Source organism: Pygocentrus nattereri, chromosome 13 (genome assembly GCF_015220715.1).
Source record: "Pygocentrus nattereri isolate fPygNat1 chromosome 13, fPygNat1.pri, whole genome shotgun sequence".
Taxonomy (NCBI): Eukaryota; Metazoa; Chordata; class Actinopteri; order Characiformes; family Serrasalmidae; genus Pygocentrus; species Pygocentrus nattereri.
The window spans coordinates 4745568-4763291 of record NC_051223.1 but is presented as its reverse complement, the minus strand read 5'-3'; the positions used below and the strand labels follow the sequence as shown (position 1 = coordinate 4763291).

The window sequence follows — 17724 nt, the reverse complement described above, 5'->3', positions numbered from 1 at the left end:
ATCCTCAACGATGCATCATGATATCAGTGTAGCTTAATAAAATACTACTCATTATGTAATCATTAGACTGCATAGCTTAGCTGCATTAGAATACCCATAAACTGGGAGAAAGGAGAACAGTTTTGGGGTTAAAATATCTAAAGGTGCGTCACAACTGCGCCTCACACTCTTCTATGTCAACTTACAGAAAAAATAAATACATAAATGTAAACAAGAAATATATATTAATGTAAAAATGCTCTCTCAAAATATTGGTAGTTTTTGTGGACGTAAAAGGAAGATTTTCTCTTTAAGAACTGTATTAAATGTAGTTTGACTTTGAGTTGTGGCAACAACTTTTTTGTCAACATCGAGATCAGGGTGATGATGATGATGATGATGATGATGATGATGATGGAGTTGGCTGTGCATGTTCGTTGTCCTTGTATTTTAACAAGACAGTTCCTGCAAAGCGCAGAGTCTTTGTCTATTTTATTTAACCCTTCAAATGCTGAAAAAGCTGTAGTGGGCAAAGACCTTCGACTTGACATGTGCGAAAACAGACCGTGGTACCAGAAATAAGCGAGCAGCATTGCTGCGAGACGGCAGCAAAACACTTTTGGAGTGACAATGAAACCAACTACATGCTAGACCAAATGAAGGATTTAAATGTTCTTCATCTTCTAGATGAAGTATGTTCATAGTTTCAGGTGAAAAAAAGGAAAAGCTGTGGCATGAAGTTTGAGTTTTACATTAGTTACATGTCACGTCTTCTTCTGTGAGCTTATTGTCACGTTGCAAATCAGAAATCGGTTCATTCTCCGACTCATTTAGACGCCAATATCTGATTTCTCAACTGTATGTAAACACGCTGATCAGGCAACTGACAAAATCGGATTTTCTGCAGTTATTGGAATATTAGGTGCATGTAAACGCTCTCAATGAGGAAATGCAATTGCAAATCAGGGCGTGTTACTGTGCATGTAATACGGCAGATGAGTCGGACCATTAAGACAATGAAAACGAAACGTCAAAAGCACTTTACTGTTCCATAAAAACGTCCAGCCATCATGCACAGAAATGCAATTGTAAATACACAACTGAGTCTCCATCAACCAAATCTGCACTTGAATTTGAAAAACAAAAGACTGGAATTATGCTGTCATACATTACAATGGAAATAACTAACTAATGATCCCATACGGTGCCAACATTAAGTTTTCTTCCCTATATTCAGCTTTTCATGCTGGTGTTTTCTTTCTTTCGCCTTTACTTAAAAAGAGACTGACCTGAAACTGCATACAGTAACGTTAGTACAATGAATTCTTACTGACGCCAGAATAAGTTGAAGCTGAATTTGGCTTCTTTTTCAACAGCTTCTTCCCTGTTCCGCCTTTCTGCAGCACCATTTAAGGTGGAATAGATCATTCAAAGAAGCCAACTTCAGCCCTGATAACATAAGCTAGCTAACCAAGCTAACTAACTAGCCTTAGGTACTGTATAGATCTTTTTTTATGGCCAAAAATGAATGAGCTTATGTTCCAACGGTGTATTAACATTAGCGTGTAGCAACATTATGAGTAAAATAATAATTAAGGTTGGTGTCATTTGGGCTTTTTCTACCATAAACAAACGTTAACTTTAGTGAGCCTAACATTAAACCCATCCAAGTTTAATTAGCCTGTGCACCGTTAGTGCTGGTGTAACAAGCTAAGCTAACATTGGCAACTGAGGTCTGACATGGATTTCAGTTCAATTACCTAGCTAAATAAGTTAAGTGATACTTCTTTAATCCCACAAACGGGGAAATTCCACCTCTGCATTTAACCCATCCGTGAAGTGAAACATCACATACACACTAGTGAATACACACACACTAGGGGGCAGTGAGCACACTTGCCCGGAGCGGTGGGCAGCCCTATCCATGGCGCCCAGGGAGCAGTTGGGGGTTAGGTGTCTTGCTCAAGGACACCTCAGTCATGGACTGTCGGCACTGGGGATCAAACTGGCAACCTTCCGGTCACACGGCCAGTTCCCTAACCTCCAGCCCACGACTGCCCCTTAATGTATCTATATCTTTGAATTAAGCTGTAAAACACCACATAAGCATTTAAAAAACACCCAGGGAGAATATCTGGCTTATTTTTTTCATTTCTTTTCAAGCTTTCATCACAACAGCTCTCGGTTGTGCTGTGCTGCCTTGGACTTCATAACTGCGGAACACTTTATAGCACCACATTACTCACCGACAAATAAGGGTTTCATCTAGCTATAAGATATGTATCCATATATCTTCATCCATGCCCCCTGCTGTAATTGTGCCCCCCATAATTTTGGCTCACATGACAACCCCGCTCTTGACCATTACAGAGGATCATATCCGGGTCATACCCAGTGCCAATGTTCTGACGAAGTGTGCTACCTTGTCGAAATGTCCAACCGTACCGCATGTTTGTAGGTATCGCTCTGCATAAAACTGTATGTGGCTAAATTACCCCATGCTACCAGCCCTGAAATCAATAGGTAGGACAATGTTACTGCGCTAGAGTAATGATATGTGTATGCTCAGTAGGACCACTCAATAGAACACGGACCCCATCGTCCTCTGCACTTGTCGCTGAACTCCACGCAGCACAGAAAACACCCTTGTCCCCAGAATGACCAATTGACCTGTAAAATGTGTAGCTGGTACTTTTAATATAGTATGATGATTTATACACCAAGAACATGCAGCGAATCAGAAAGGTTTATTGTGTCATATAAGCAAAATTTTTAAAAAGAAGAAAACACAACAGATTTATATATATATATATATATATATATATATATTTCCAAGAGTATTTGTTCATTTGCTTTCATATGCATATTAAATTAAGTGAGATCCTATTCTTAATCCATAGGGTTTATATGTTGGCCCACCCTTTGCAGCTATAACAGCTCCAACTCTTCTGGGAAGGCTTTTCACAAGGGTTAGGAGTGTGCTGGGAATTTTTGACCGCTCTTCCAGAAGCGCATTAGTGAGGTCAGACAGTGATGTTGGACGAGAAGGCCTGGCTCACAGTCTCCACTCTAATTCATCCCAAAGGTGTTCCATCAGGTTGAGGTCAGGACTCCGGCCAGTCAAGTTCTTCTACACCAAACTCCCTCATCCATGTCTTTATGGACCTGCTTTGTGCACTGGTGCGCAGTCATGTTGGAACAGGAAGGGGCCGTCCCCAAACTGTTCCCACAAAGTTGGGAGCATGAAATCCAAAAACTTTCTTTCTCTTGATGTGAAGTATGAGCGAATGTGAAATGGATGATGAGAATGATGTTCTCATGAATAACATCATGGCTGTGACGATCTACGGGCTGTTATTTCTATTCTATTAGTTCTATTGCTTTTATTCAACAGTTAAATAAATAAAGTAAGAAATTAGTTAACTGGGCCGTGAATGTGGCGTTTAATATGTTTTAATGTCAGCAATTCCTAATCCAAATTATAGTTCCTTAATGAGCAGCCTGTCACTATGTCAGAGTAATTAGCTCTGCCCACTCACTGCACAGCCGGCAGTTCGTTCTCCAGCTCCTTGCACTAAATTCCCAAACTGTCATCACCACTGAGCAGCTTTTCAGCTGGCAGCTGTGACAGAAGAACAACTAAACAACTTGGAATCAGCCAGAAATGAACTGAATACCATTCAACAAACATGTTGTCTGATCTTCAGTGTCTGACCAAATCAGACTGAGCCATAAAACTGCAGCAATATCAAGTTCAGCTCAGTTTTGTCATTTTTGCCAGATCATGGCGAAATCTTGGCGAATGGTATTGGGTTAATTTCTGGCTGATTCCAGGTTGTTTAGCTGTTCTTCTGTCACAGGTGCCGACTGAAAAGCTGCTCAGTGGTGATGACCGTTTGGGATTTTAGCTGGGAAATGTTCTGTTATTGCGAAATAACAGCACAGTTAGAACACTTCTCAACCAATCAGCTTGTGTGGCCCAAACTAACTGCTGTATTTGCTGTAAATTTGAACATCAAATCATGAGTGAACAAAATGACACACACACACCAATGTGTTAACTCACTGTTACATCCTCAGTCAACCTCATCCAGTTTACTCACATTTACACAGTAAAATGATTAAAAGATTATTGGTTTACTGTGGAGTAGATTTGCTTATACTGAGGTTTCAGAAACTCAGGCACTTTTCCCTTGCACTCTTTCTCTCTCTCTCTCTTTTCACCCACTAATCCTGTCTCTATCACGCCGCTTTCTCTCTCTTGCTCTCTCTCTCTCTCTCTCTCTCTCTCTCTCTCTCTATGTGAAGAGTGAGTGAATGTGAAATTAATGACAAGAGTGATATGAATGATATTCAGGTCTACAAGCCCCCGAAGCCCAAGCCAGGAGACGCCCTGCTCACCAGTCTTAGTCCACTACACGGTCAGAATAAAAAGGTACAGCACTTCATTCATCAAGGTACAAACAATGTAAGTGCAAAAAAAGTAAAAGTACATATCCTAACATTTTACATGGGGTGTGGGGAGTCAATACTACTTAGAAAAACATAACTGCAATGGATTATGGTACATTTATGTTCCCTGACAAAAGGAACTGAGGACAGACCCTTGAGAGAACCACCCCAGAGACAAGAGGGGCACCACCCAGTTACAGTTACTACCTTTTTGTCTGAGAGTATAGGGATGCTGAAATGGTCCAACTGTGAAAACAGCCAATAAATCACCCCCCCAGTCTTCTAGCTTTAATATACAGGTTAGTACTGAGTCAGGATGTATTGAATGTGACACATTAATGACCGTTTGCCGTTTACTCACAGGTTATAATGGCTGAAAATTAGCGTTTTGCAGTTAAACCCCTTTTTTTTCTTCAAATATTTGACTCATACACAATTACTGGATTACTTTGTCTTGCATAGAGCATTTAAAATTATGTAAAATAATTTAATATGATAACTGTGTCTCAGAGAGAGCAGGTAAAGCCATGTTTTCAGGAGAGTAGAAGGCACATCATTTATTCATTCATTCATTCATTTAGCATGAATTCTACATTAGACTCTATTCACTGAAGCAGCTCAACAGTAAATATAATCGAAAATGAACAGTATTTAAATCACTGCTTACCGTCACAGATGAACAGAACTCCTGACAGAAAAAGGAAAATAATGAATCCCATCTTCACATCTGAGAGGATTACCTGCGGTTCTGTGTGAAACCATTTCACTTTCACTTCTCAAGCTCTGGCGGTGGGCAGGACAAAGGGTTGCTGTCAATCACATGGCGACTCGAACCAATCACGTAACAGCTACCAAACTCTAATGAGCCAATCACCAACAGGAATACAGCACTAAAGCTGGAGTAGAACAGTTCTATTAGCACAGGAATTGCTTAGTTATGTTGATTTTAGATAAACACTGAACTGCATTTCTACAGCTATACTCAAACTGCAGTGCTGCACATATTTAGATGTATCAGTGCTTAGTTTTTTTGTGCTGCAATATTCTGTTCTATACAATCTATTCCTTTTCAAATCACGTTTATTGTCACATCACATTTACACAGGTGGAAAGTGAGTGAAAATCTTCTATCTTGTTACTTGAAGCTGCATTATTATTGTTTTAGTTGCGGCATCAGTTCAATTTGCATCAAGTGCATAAATTAACAACCATTTTAGTTCTTTATGAATGGAGCTGGTTGTGCCAGGAGTTTGGATGTTCTGTGTAGAACTAATAGGGCAGCAGGGGCTCTGTAGCACACTGTGTATTGTATACTGCCCATGTGTCAAACACAAGGCCTGCAGGCCAGATCAAGCCCACAACACAATCCTATCTGGCCCATCAAAGTATAATTTTCTATTACAACCCCATTTCCAAAAAAGGTTTGGACCCTGTGTAGAATGCAAATAAAAACAAAATACAATGATATGCAAATCACATAAACCATATTCTTGAAGGAAAATACTACAGACAACATATCAAGTGTTAAAAGTTAGAAATTTTATTGTTTTGAAAAATATATGCCCATTTTGAATTTGATGCTAACAACACATTCTAAAAAGGTTTGAAACTGTGTTTCATCACATCTGTAAGGGTTTGGGAATTGAGGAGAACCAATTGCTGTAATTTTGAAAGTGAAATGTTTTCCTGTTCTTGTTTGATACAGGATTTCAGCTGCTCAACGGTTCGGAGTTTCCTTATTAATATTTTTCATTTCATAATGCACCAAATGTTATCAGTGGTGACAGGTCTGGACTACAGGCAGGTCAGTTTAGCACCCAAACTCTTTATACACAGACCAGTGTTGTTGTAATACATGCAGAATGTGGTTTGACATTGTCTTGCTGAAATAAACAAGTTCTTCCCCGAAAAAGACGTCATCTGGATGGCAACAAATGTTGCCAAAACATCTTTCAGCATTAATGATGCCTTCACAGATGTGCATGTCTCACATGCCATGTGCACTAATGCACCCCTATACCATGAATACTGGCTTTTGAACTATGCACTAATACCAAGTGGAGTGGTCTTTATCCTGCAGGACACAGTGGCCATGATTTCCAAAAAGAATTTCAAATGTTTATTTGATCGGACCATAAGACAGTTTTCCACTTCCCCTCAGTCCATTTTAAATGAGCTCAGGCCCAGAGAAGGTGGCAGTGTTTCTGAATCCTGTTTATGTACAGTTTCTTCGTTGTGTTTTAGAGTTTTAACTTGCATTTGTGGATGCAGCGCCAAACTGTTTTCACAGACAGTGTTTTTCAGAAGTGTTCCTGAGCCCCTGCAATGATTTCCACTACAGAATCAGGTCTGTTTTTAATGCAGTGTCACATGAGGGCCCAAGACCATGGCCAGAAACTACTGGTTTTCAGCTTTGTCCCTTACATACAGAAATTTCTCCAGATTCTCTGAATCTTTTAATGTTATTATGTACCATAGATGATGAAAAGCAAATGTTCTTTGCTATTTTATGTAGAGAAACATTATTTTAAATGATTGCACTATTTGATCATGTAGTCATTCACAGAGTGATGACCTCCTCCTCATCTTTACTATATAAACTATGATTTTGCTCAAATGTTCCATATTAACCCATTCATTTGGGACTTGCTCAAGAATGTCCTCTAGCATTTGAGAAACCTGGAAGACAAGTGTGGTCTTTTTTTTTTTTTGGTCTTTTTATTTATAAAGAATTTAACAAAACTAACTCTGTGTTTGCGTCTTCTATTTTTTTTGTAAATAGCGTCTTTTTACCCACTGAACCAAGGGTGCTGAAACTGTGTGCAGAGCAGGTTTGTGGAATTCTTCAGCACATCCACAATCTGAGCTGCAGTCTGAAGAAAGTCCCAGTTATGTGGAAAACATCTTGTGTGGTTCCTGTCCCCAAGAAAAGGCAACCAATAGGACTGAATGATTATCGAATGGTTGCACTGACATCCCACTTTATGAAGACACTTGAAAGGCTGATGCTAGCTCATCTGAGACCTCTGGTAAAAAACAGTTCTTGACTCTCTGCAGTTTGCATAACAGGACAGCATTGGAGTGGATGGTGCAGTTATTTATCTGCTGGACAGAACATCCTCTCACCTGGACACATCAGGCAGCACTGTGAGGATAATGTTCTTCGATTTCTCCAGTGCATTCAACATCATACAGCCTGTACTGTTAGGGGAGAAACTACGGTTGATTCAGGTGGATGAATCCATCATCTCATGGACAATGGACGACCTCAGTATGTGTGAATGCAGGGCTGGGTCTCAGACAAGGCTGGGTGCAGTGTTGGGGTACACGATGGGACTGTGTTAGCTCAATGCCTGTTCAACCTGTACACCTCTGGCTTCAGGTACTATGCAGAATCGTGTCATCTGCAGAAATTCTCAGATAACACGGCCATTGTGGGGTGCACAAGGAATGGACAGGAGGAGGAACACAAGAAGCTGGTGAAGGAGTTTGTTGACTGGTGTAAGCAGAACCAGCTACAGCTAAACATCAGTAAGACTAAGGAGATGGTGTTGGACTTTAGGAAGTCCAAACCTGTCTTGTCAGTAGTCACTATTGATGGTGTTGATGTGGAGGTGGTTGGGACATACACATATCTGGGTGTGCACTTTAACAACAAGCTTGACAGGAGCTGTAACACTCTCGCGGTGTACAAGAGAGGCCAAAGCTGTCTCTTCTTCCTGAGGAGGCTGAGGTCTTTTGGTGTGTGCACTAGGCTCCTATGGACATTCTACCAGTCTGTTGTAGCAAGTGCTCTATTCGAGGCTGTTATGTTCTGGGGCGGCAGCATTAACAAAAGTGCTCTGAACAAAATTAACAAACTTATTAGGAAGGCTGGCTCTGTTGTAGAAGTCAAGCTGGACTCTTTGGAGGTTGTAGCAGAACAGAGGACGCTCAACAAGCTGCTAGCCATCTTGGACAACACCTCACACCCTTTGCATGCTACACTGGATGAACAGAGAAGCACATTCAGTGGCGTCTGTTACAGCTGCACTGTGTTAAACAGCGCTGTATGAGATCTTTCTTACCTATTGCTATAAGGTTCTACAATCACAAGTGAAGTTGGGACGTTGTGTAAAACATAAATAAAAACAGAATGCAATGATTTGCAAATCTTTTTCAATCTATATTCAATTGAATACACTACAAAGACAAGATATTTAATGTTCAAACAGATAAACTTTATTGTTTTTTGCAAATATTCACTCATTTTGAATTTGATGCCTGCAACACGTTGCAAAGAAGTTGGGACAGGGGCAACAAATGACTGGGAAAGTTGAGGAATGCTCAAAAAACACCTGTTTGGAACATTCCACAGGTGAGCAGGTTAATTGGAAACAGGTGAGTGTCATGATTGGGTATAAAGGGAGCATCCCTGAAAGGCTCAGTCGTTCACAAGCAAGGACGGGGCGAGGTTCACCACTTTGTGAACAACATTGTTGAGAACAATGTTTCTCAACATGCAATTGCAAGGAATCTAGGGGTTTCATCATCTACAGTCCATAATATCATCAAAAGATTCAGAGAATCTGAAGAAAAAGAAGTAAGCAGCAAGGCAGAAAACCAACATTGAATGCCTGTGACCTTCGATCCCTCAGGCGTCACTGCTTTAAAAACCGACATCGTTCTGTAATGGATATTCCCACATGGGCTCAGGAACACTTCAGAAAACCACTGTCAGTGAACACAGTTCGTCTACAAGTGCAAGTTAAAACTCTGCCATGCAAAGCGAAAGCCATATATCAACAACGCCCAGACGCTTCTCTGGGCCCGAGCTCATCTGAGTTGGACTGATGCAAAGTGGAAAAGTGTCGAGTGGTCTGACAAGTCCACCTTTCAAATTGTTTTTGGAAATCATGGACATCGTGTCCTCCGGGACAAAGAGGAAATGGACTGTCCAGATTGTTCTCAGCGCAAAGTTCAAAAGCCAGCGTCTCTGATGGGGGGGGGGGTAACTTGCACATCTGTGAAGGCCCCATTAATGCTGAAAGGTACATACAGGTTTTGGAGCAACAGCTGCCGCCATCCAAGCAACGTCTTTCTCAGGGACGTCCTGCTTATTTCATTCTGCACATTACAACAGCATGGCTCCATAGTAAAAGAGTGATAAACTGGTCTCCATGCAGTCCAGACTTGTCACCCACTGAAAGTATTTAATGCATTACGAAAACAAAAAAAGAAAGAAAAAAAAAAAAAAAAAAGTACAGTAAAGGAGATCCTGAACTGTTGAGCAGCTGAAGTCTTATATCAAGCATGAATGTGAAAACATTTCACTTCCAAAACTACAGCAATTGGTCTCCTTAGTTCCTAACTTTTTTTTTTTTTAAACATGTTGCTGGCATCAAACTCAAAATGGACAATAAAATCTCAATTTCAACATTTGACACGCTGTACTATTTTAATTTAAATATAGGATTAACATGATTTGCACTTTGTGCAGTGTCTGAATATTTTTGCAAATGGGGTTGTATAATATGTAGGACAATTATTAACTTCAAACACTGTAGTACAAAGTAGTACACTGTAGTCCCCCTGTGTACAAAGTGAGCTCCATTTCATGTGGAGGAACTCCAAAGGCCTGAATGGTGCTCTGAACCCAACCCCACTAAACACCTTTGAGGTAGACTGGAACATCAAATATGAGCTAGACATTCTCATCCAACTTTAATGCCTGACCTCACAAATGCTATTTTGACCGAATGGACAATTTCCCACAGATATACTCCAAAATCTTGTGGAAACCCTCCCCAGAAGAGCAGAGGCAGTTATAGCCACAAAGGTGGGTCAACTCCGTATTAATGCCTATGGTTTTGGAATATGATATCCAACAAACTTATCGAGGGGTGTGTTGGCCAGGTGTAAATATACTTTTGTATATACAGTGTATGTATGTACAGTTTTAAGTACAGAGTTATTTTATTTGACTCACTATACAGGTTGCATACTTGACTACCTCAAAATCAGGACAGCTAGATGCCAATACGTTCCAAACACAGCGGCAGTTACACTTGTCATTTAAATGCATATATAGAAATCATTTAGATACAGTATAAATAATGTATAAGTATAAAAAAAATGTTTTCTTGGTGCCTGCAAAACTATCATGGAGATTGAATCTGTTTGCTTAATGTCCATCCATCCATCAATTTTCTAAGCTGCTTCTCCATCAGGGTCGTGGGGGGGTGCTGGAACCGATCCCAGCGGTCATCAGGCGAAAGGCAGCATACACCCTGGACAGGTCACCAGTCCATCGCAGGACAGACAGACACAGACACAGACAGTCACTCACACACTCACACACAGGGGCAATTTAGCATGTCCAACTGGCCTGACTGCATGTCTTTGGACTGTGGGAGGAAACTGGAAAACCCGGAGGAAACCCACTCAGACACGGGGAGGACATGCAAACTGTGTGGAGTTTGCATGTTCTCCCCATGTCTGAGTGGGTTTCCTCCGGGTTTGCTTAATGTAAATCAGACAATTTAGATTTCATGTTATGCAAGAGCACACAGTCATGTGAGTAGGTTATACTTACAGCTGACAAAACAGCCAATGACAAAGGCCATTTCAAACGGCAGGAGAATTACACGCAGATCATCCACTGCACGTTCACCAACTAATGTAAAAGAAGAATGCAAGAAAAATGGAATCAAATTGTCATTAATCAAGATCACTGTAATTATAGAAAACAGACTCTTGTCAAAAACAGACTCAGAGAAAATGTGATGTTTTGTAATTCTAAAGGCACAACTTAAACTGATAACACTGATCCTATTCTACTGTTTTGAATATTCCAGTTTTCCTTCATTATGAATTGAAATGGTTAATAGTTTAAAAATGTGTTACGTAAGCTATTGGGCTTTATTATTTGATTAAAATATGTTCCATAAAGCTGTTGGATATCACAATGATGGTGTGATACCATCAGGCAACAGAAGAATAATCAGGGGATGCCATGATTCTACTCAGAAAGCTCTTTTTATTCAAACAGGCAGAAAAAGCCAAATAACATGAGGAGGTCGACCATCTCAGTGACACACTTTGCTCAAACCAAGTTCTTTAAAATGTTCCAGAAGGCATTGCCCCCACTGCCATTTGGAATGCCGATTGTTGGTGTACCACCAACCTTCACCGCTGTCATCATTAATGTTGCTGCTTTGATGTCTAGCGGTGATTATTGGTTCTGTACTGTGTCTGTTGTGGGGAGGTCTGGGGGAATGTCCTGGGCTTTTTGAACATAAGAACTATGTTTTTTGCATTATGCTTGTTAATAAAGTATTTATCACAAAAAGAATGCCCACTGTACTGACCAGCACAACCACCAGGGAGGACATGCCTCTTGACCCTGGCTCATTCTCAGGGCAGCTTGGGACAGTGCTCCTTCCTGTGGCCACAGACACTTGTGCTCCAGACAACAGCAGTTACAGGGGCCATATTCCTATTTATGGCAAGTATTGGCCTCATCCTGATAACAGTGGTGAAGACAGTTGTGGAGCTCCTTGGCATACTGTGCTCAAGCGTTGCTGCTCTTGTTTGACCCTGGTGCACAACTTAAGACCAAATTTGTGGATGTCCTGAGCTTCAGCCCAAACTTAAGGAGAACCGGAGTGAGCCTAGACGACCGCTGCACAGAAAAATGGCAATCCAGCAGGACCTGGGGCAATATTGATCCCAATCGCACTGTTGCTGGTCATTGATTATGGCCAACTGAGCAGTGAGATGAGCATTCAGTTAAAATGTTCCATGAGACCATCACTCTGAGGGTGGATCACTGTGGAGCTCCTCTGGCACGCCACTCTGCCATTATGCATGAAAAAATGGTCCAAGGTTCAGGTTCCTGGCCTCCGTGGTACAAAAGGATCCCAGGATATCCATGAAAATTCTTTCCATCAGGACACTGGAATAGAAGGACTGCAACAGTTGTCAGCCCTTTCTTGGATGAACACAAGTCACAGCAATGCACATACAGCTCCATGTCCTAATGGCAGCCCAGCCAGCAAAAACCCTGTTGCAGCTGCTTCAAAGTCTTGTCCACCCCAAAATGCCCCATGCCAACTGCCCCAGGAGATGCACCCAGCATCACTTTTTTCACTTCATCCCCACCAATGTACAACAGCCCCTCTCATAACCAGAGGCACTCCCAACCCACTCAGAGCACCTTGGCAGTGGGCCCTTATGGTGTTGTATCTGTCCATTCTGCCTGGAGCCTAACTCACACCTAGGAGAGGTCAGTATCTTCCTCCTGTGCACAGGTAAAATAAGTTGTACTCCTGCAACGCCATGATCTACCTTTTCACCAGGTCCTTACACTCTTTGAACTCTACATGTCAGGTCAAAAAGGCATGATCAGTGCGCAGAATAAAGGAAATGCTGCTCATGGTAGGACCAGGACTGGCATGGCCCCACCACAACAGCCAGCAATTCTTCATATTACACAGTAACTGCATTCTTGGTTACTCAACCACCAGCTGTAATATACAAATGCCACCTGCCAATGCACATTGAGCAGGTCCAGTGAACTGAACCATGCGGATCCAACAAGCCAGGCAAAGGCATCATCAATGTTGCAAAAATGTAGTGCTGCACAAAATCGGTCTAAATACAATCTTCTGCACTAGCCATGAAAATGGCACTATAACAACTCAAACATCCACTGTATTCACTGCTACCTTTGCCCACCTCCATACTGTCCTTTGCTTCTGTTGTTCAATGCACCATTGACCTTGCTGGAACTGTTGCTCATGTGCGCTGCCCACAATCCTCAAGATCTGACCAAAGACTCTAGTGCTGCATGTTCAGATCTTCTAGTGCCATAGGCTTCACCCACAAAAAAAAAAAAAAAAAAATTGCGTTTCCCTTGACCTGACAGTGCACCCGCCCCCAGAGATGGTGGTGGGGAAGCATGCCCAGTTGTGGCAGATAGATTGTAGAGCCAATGCTGATCAATATGGTGAGAGGTTCAACATTAATGCTGCACTCCACCCACAGCCTGCAGCAGTGATTACTCTTTCTGGCAGAGGTGGTGACAACACTGGGCAGCCCTCTGAGAGAGTAACCCTCATTCTCATTTCTTGAAGACTCAGGCTTGTGGAATTGGCAAGCGCAATGTCTCTTGCTTCCACACTGCCAACATACTATCCACACTGCCACTGCTCTTGCACAGGGGAGCAACACCTACCACTCCTCAGCACACTATCACATAGCACAATGTTACTTATTTTGAAGCCCCATCATTGAAAATGAGCCTGACTGCTTCAGCTCTAGTGGCAGCAGCTTGGAGACCATTCCACGGTCAACAGCATGTTTAGGAAATACTACAATGCTAACTTTTCCTCAAGTGCTTTCTCAAATGTGGGATAAGCCTGCCAGATCATGGTGCCCAGCTTTGCTACCAGTATTTCACACTCTGTTCTCCGCAGTCAACACTGTGACTTAAACATTTAGAGTGCTTTTCCCTCCAGGGCCAAGCACAGCTGGATTGTGGTGACCACCCCAATATAGCTGCAAAGCCGGTCAACCATCTACAGCTGAGTAGGGTCCTTCCCCATTAAAGCACGTAGTGGAATATGTGCTGGCTCTACCTTGCTTTTCCAAAACTGGATACCACTGGCCGATCCAGTTTCACTTTTTGTATGTTTCTCTTTCACCAGCTTCTTCTTTACCATCTCTGTTGCAAGCCATTGTATGCTAGTCTGCTCCCCATCCTTTCCACTGCTATCCACATTGTCTTCCTTTGTATTCACCAGCCACCATCATTTTCCTCAATCAGCTGGTCTTTTCTTTTCTGCTGCTTGGTTAGAAGCTCACTGAAGCACCGCTCCACCATTTCTGACATTCTGAAAATCTAGCAGCAGACAAAGCTTTTTTATTAAAACAGGCAGAAGAGACATAACAGGAAAACCGTGTGGGGAAGGTCACCACCAGCCATACGGTGAACTATCACTTCATACTAACAGACACCAAACCCCAAGCCCACAAACCCAAACCCAAATAACTAAACGTGCCAACAAGAGTCAGACGCTTGCAGTTAGAAAACACAACTGAAGCTTTACTGTTAGAATCAGAATCCAAGTTCTGTGTCACAAAACAGACAGGGGTCAATTCCAAAAGGAGCAGCAAATACAAACAGACAGACAATCATAACCAAGGGCAAACAATCCAAGAGGGTTAAGCAAAATGGCAGTGTAGAAGAAAACAGGCAAAAAGGTCAAAAACAGGAGTCAAACAAGAAAGGCAAACAGTCCAAAATGAAAAGGTAAAAGGCAGAGTTAATAAATGGAAAGCAATGGTCATAAACAGTACACAGGCAAATAGAAGAACACTCAGTAGATCACAAATGATACAATACCTCACAAATAGCTATGGGTAAAGCCCAGGCTTATAAACTAAACTAAGAAGTTCATATGACATGAGGCACAGGTGAAGAGAATCAGTATTCAGGAGATCTAGAGCGCTGATTAGAGCATTAAGAAAGGTCAGGAGTCATGTTATCTCCCAGAGGGTTCTGGGAGATGGAGTCTGAGTGAAACTCTGTGTGAGGGAAGCTCCAGAGTCATGTGATCTCCCAGAGGATTCTGGGAAATGTAGTCTAGGTTCGTCCTGGAACTTGACGGATGTGTGACAATAATACACACACACACACACCCAAACTCAAGAACAACATCCGCAACACAAAACTTCCTTTTGCTAGCAGAACACCACAATATGATAAGCGATAAACTATTATTAAAATAGCATGTATCTCACAGGATCTGCTGCAAGTCCAGACTTTTTGTGTAAAAAAAAAAAAAAGAATCTAAAAAAATAACTGAAAGAAATTAACCTCTCATTTAAGCAAATCACAAAAGCACCATTAGCTGATATACAAAATAACTTTTTTGATTTGAGTTAGCAGTCAGGCTATAAATACCACAAATATGTATATTTTTTATTTTTAATGTAGGCCTAAAAAGCAAATAAACATATATGTAGTTTATTAAACAGGCAGATTTGTTGTGGTATTAATGCTTCATCCGTTTTACCATAACGTCTAAATACTGTATTTCAGTTTAGCTGAACATTTAAAGTGCTTGACGTCCATACAGGAAAGCAATGTTCAAGTCCTGAGAAGCACTTATAGGCTTCTAACGCCACTTTTCTGCCAATGTAATAATGTTTCTTTTATGCCATAGGAAGGAATTTTCTGTCATCACAGCCCTTTTTTTGTGGAAACTCATTTGTGATAAAAAAAATAAATAAGTAAATACAATTAATCACATAGCCCTTGTAATCTAGATGTTACTTACCTGCTTGGCTGATGAGATCTACTGCCAGTGCCACAGAGTTCACTATAAACAAGACTCCTACTCCAAGCGTATATAGTTTTAGGGTCAGCTCTGTAATACAAAACCAAACAAAACATTTAATTGCTATTTTTTTCTTCAGATTTGGCCTTCACCTCATAGCAGCGTCAGAAATCAATCAAGATAAACTTGTGCATGAATAATGGGAAGAGAAGAGAAAGGACAAGGGATAGAACTGCTCATGATCTAAGGAATTCACCTTGTCTGTCAAGCATGGTGGAGGTAGTGTTATGGTGTGGGCATGTATAGCTGCCAATGGAACTGGTTCCCTTTTATTTACTGATGATGTAACTGCTGACAAAAGCAGCAGGATGAAGTGTAAAAGACTATCTTATCTAGTCTGCCAGATGCTTCAAAACATAATAGACAGTGCTTATTTGTGCAGAAGGAAAATGACACCATATCTGTCATCTGACCTAAATCCAATCCAGCATGTATTTCACTAGCTAATGGCAGAAATGAAGACAAAATGCCTCAAGACCAAGCAAAATTGAAGACAGCTGCAAAGCTGTAAAGGTCTGGAAGTGTATCAGCAAGGAGAAAACTGTGTCTGGTGATGTCTATGAATTCCAGACTTCAGGCAGTCATTGACTGCCAAGATTTTGCAACCAGGTAATAGAGGTGACAATTTTATTTATGACCATTTTAGCTCGTCTGATTACTTTTGACCGCATAAAAGGCTATATATGAAATTGGTTATACTTCCTATATCATTCACCTGATTTAGATATAAATACTTTCAAGTTAAAGTTGAGAGTCCACACTTTGAACTCATATGCATTATTTAATCTCAGCTCCAATATGCTATATTGGTTTACAGTCCATATGTCCAAAAATCCAAATATGGACCAGACTATAAAGGTGATAGAACTTCTCAATCCCATTTCATTGATTAACTCCTGACTCCAATTAGCTTTTGTTGAAGCCATAAGCCTAGGGATTCACATACTTTTCCCAACCTACACTGTGAATAGTTGAATGATGTATTCAACATGGACAACATGCCTAGGTTATAAGTTTTTTTTTCTGTGTGAATGAATAAGAAAGTGGGCCTTTTGTGACAGTGCATAATGGCCAGTGCTAAAATGGCCAAGTAGGCTAAACTCTTGGAGTTTGTGGATCCAAATTATCATTGGGTATCCAAATGATAGACAGCCAGCTATGCAGTACTGAACAACTAGTTTTCAGGATGCTAAAAATATACAGTTACAATGCTGCCATACATCTTGCTTTCAACTGCAATGATATACTGACATTCATAGGTCAAAACCCCTAAATTTCTATCCAATTAATTCTATAAAAATATATTCTGGACCTATGGAAGAGCTCAGCTCATGTTGGTAGACTTAAGTCATGCCATGTTTTGTTTTTTGTGCATGGATATGCCCTTATCAATACAATTGCTGAGTTTATCAGCTTTCAAAATCTAGAAGCTTTCAGTTTGATTACATAGTGCTTAAGTAAAAATAATGGAATTAACCATCATTTTGTTCATACTGGTTTAAGTTAGGGTTGGTAAGATGGAAAACAGGAAAACTCAGCTCTACTTTTGTTAAACCAATTCATTTTGAACTGTTTTCCAGTTAGAAAACCATTACTGTAAACTCCTATTGAAGGGGACAAGATTCCACATCATAGAAATATTTTGCAGCTTACTCTATGGAGTCAGGCAGCTATTAAACTCAATGCTTGGGGAGCTGTTCTGCAGGAGGAGCCAACTTAATGGGAATAATTGGATATTATTCTGTTTCTAATAAGAAAAACGGGGTACTGGAGCTAACTTGGCATGTTATCTGGAGTAGCCCCCCTGTCACTTAAAAAATATTCTAAACTTATGCATATGCTAAGGGCCACAAAACATCTTTATTTGCTTATCTTGAAAAGGGAGAAAAACCCAGATCCAAATAGTACA

The 17724-nt window shown here is 40.9% G+C and overlaps 1 long non-coding RNA gene across 1 annotated transcript; it reads right to left on the bottom strand.

Moving 5' to 3' along the window:
- Positions 1 to 10659: 10659 nt before the first annotated feature.
- On the bottom strand, positions 10660 to 14890 carry LOC108431377. Its single transcript, XR_001858150.1, has 3 exons — positions 14819 to 14890; positions 11006 to 11086; positions 10660 to 10700 (listed from the first exon to the last, which is right to left on the bottom strand). It is a non-coding gene; the product is annotated as an uncharacterized LOC108431377 (long non-coding RNA).
- Between the last annotated feature and the right edge of the window lie 2834 nt (positions 14891 to 17724).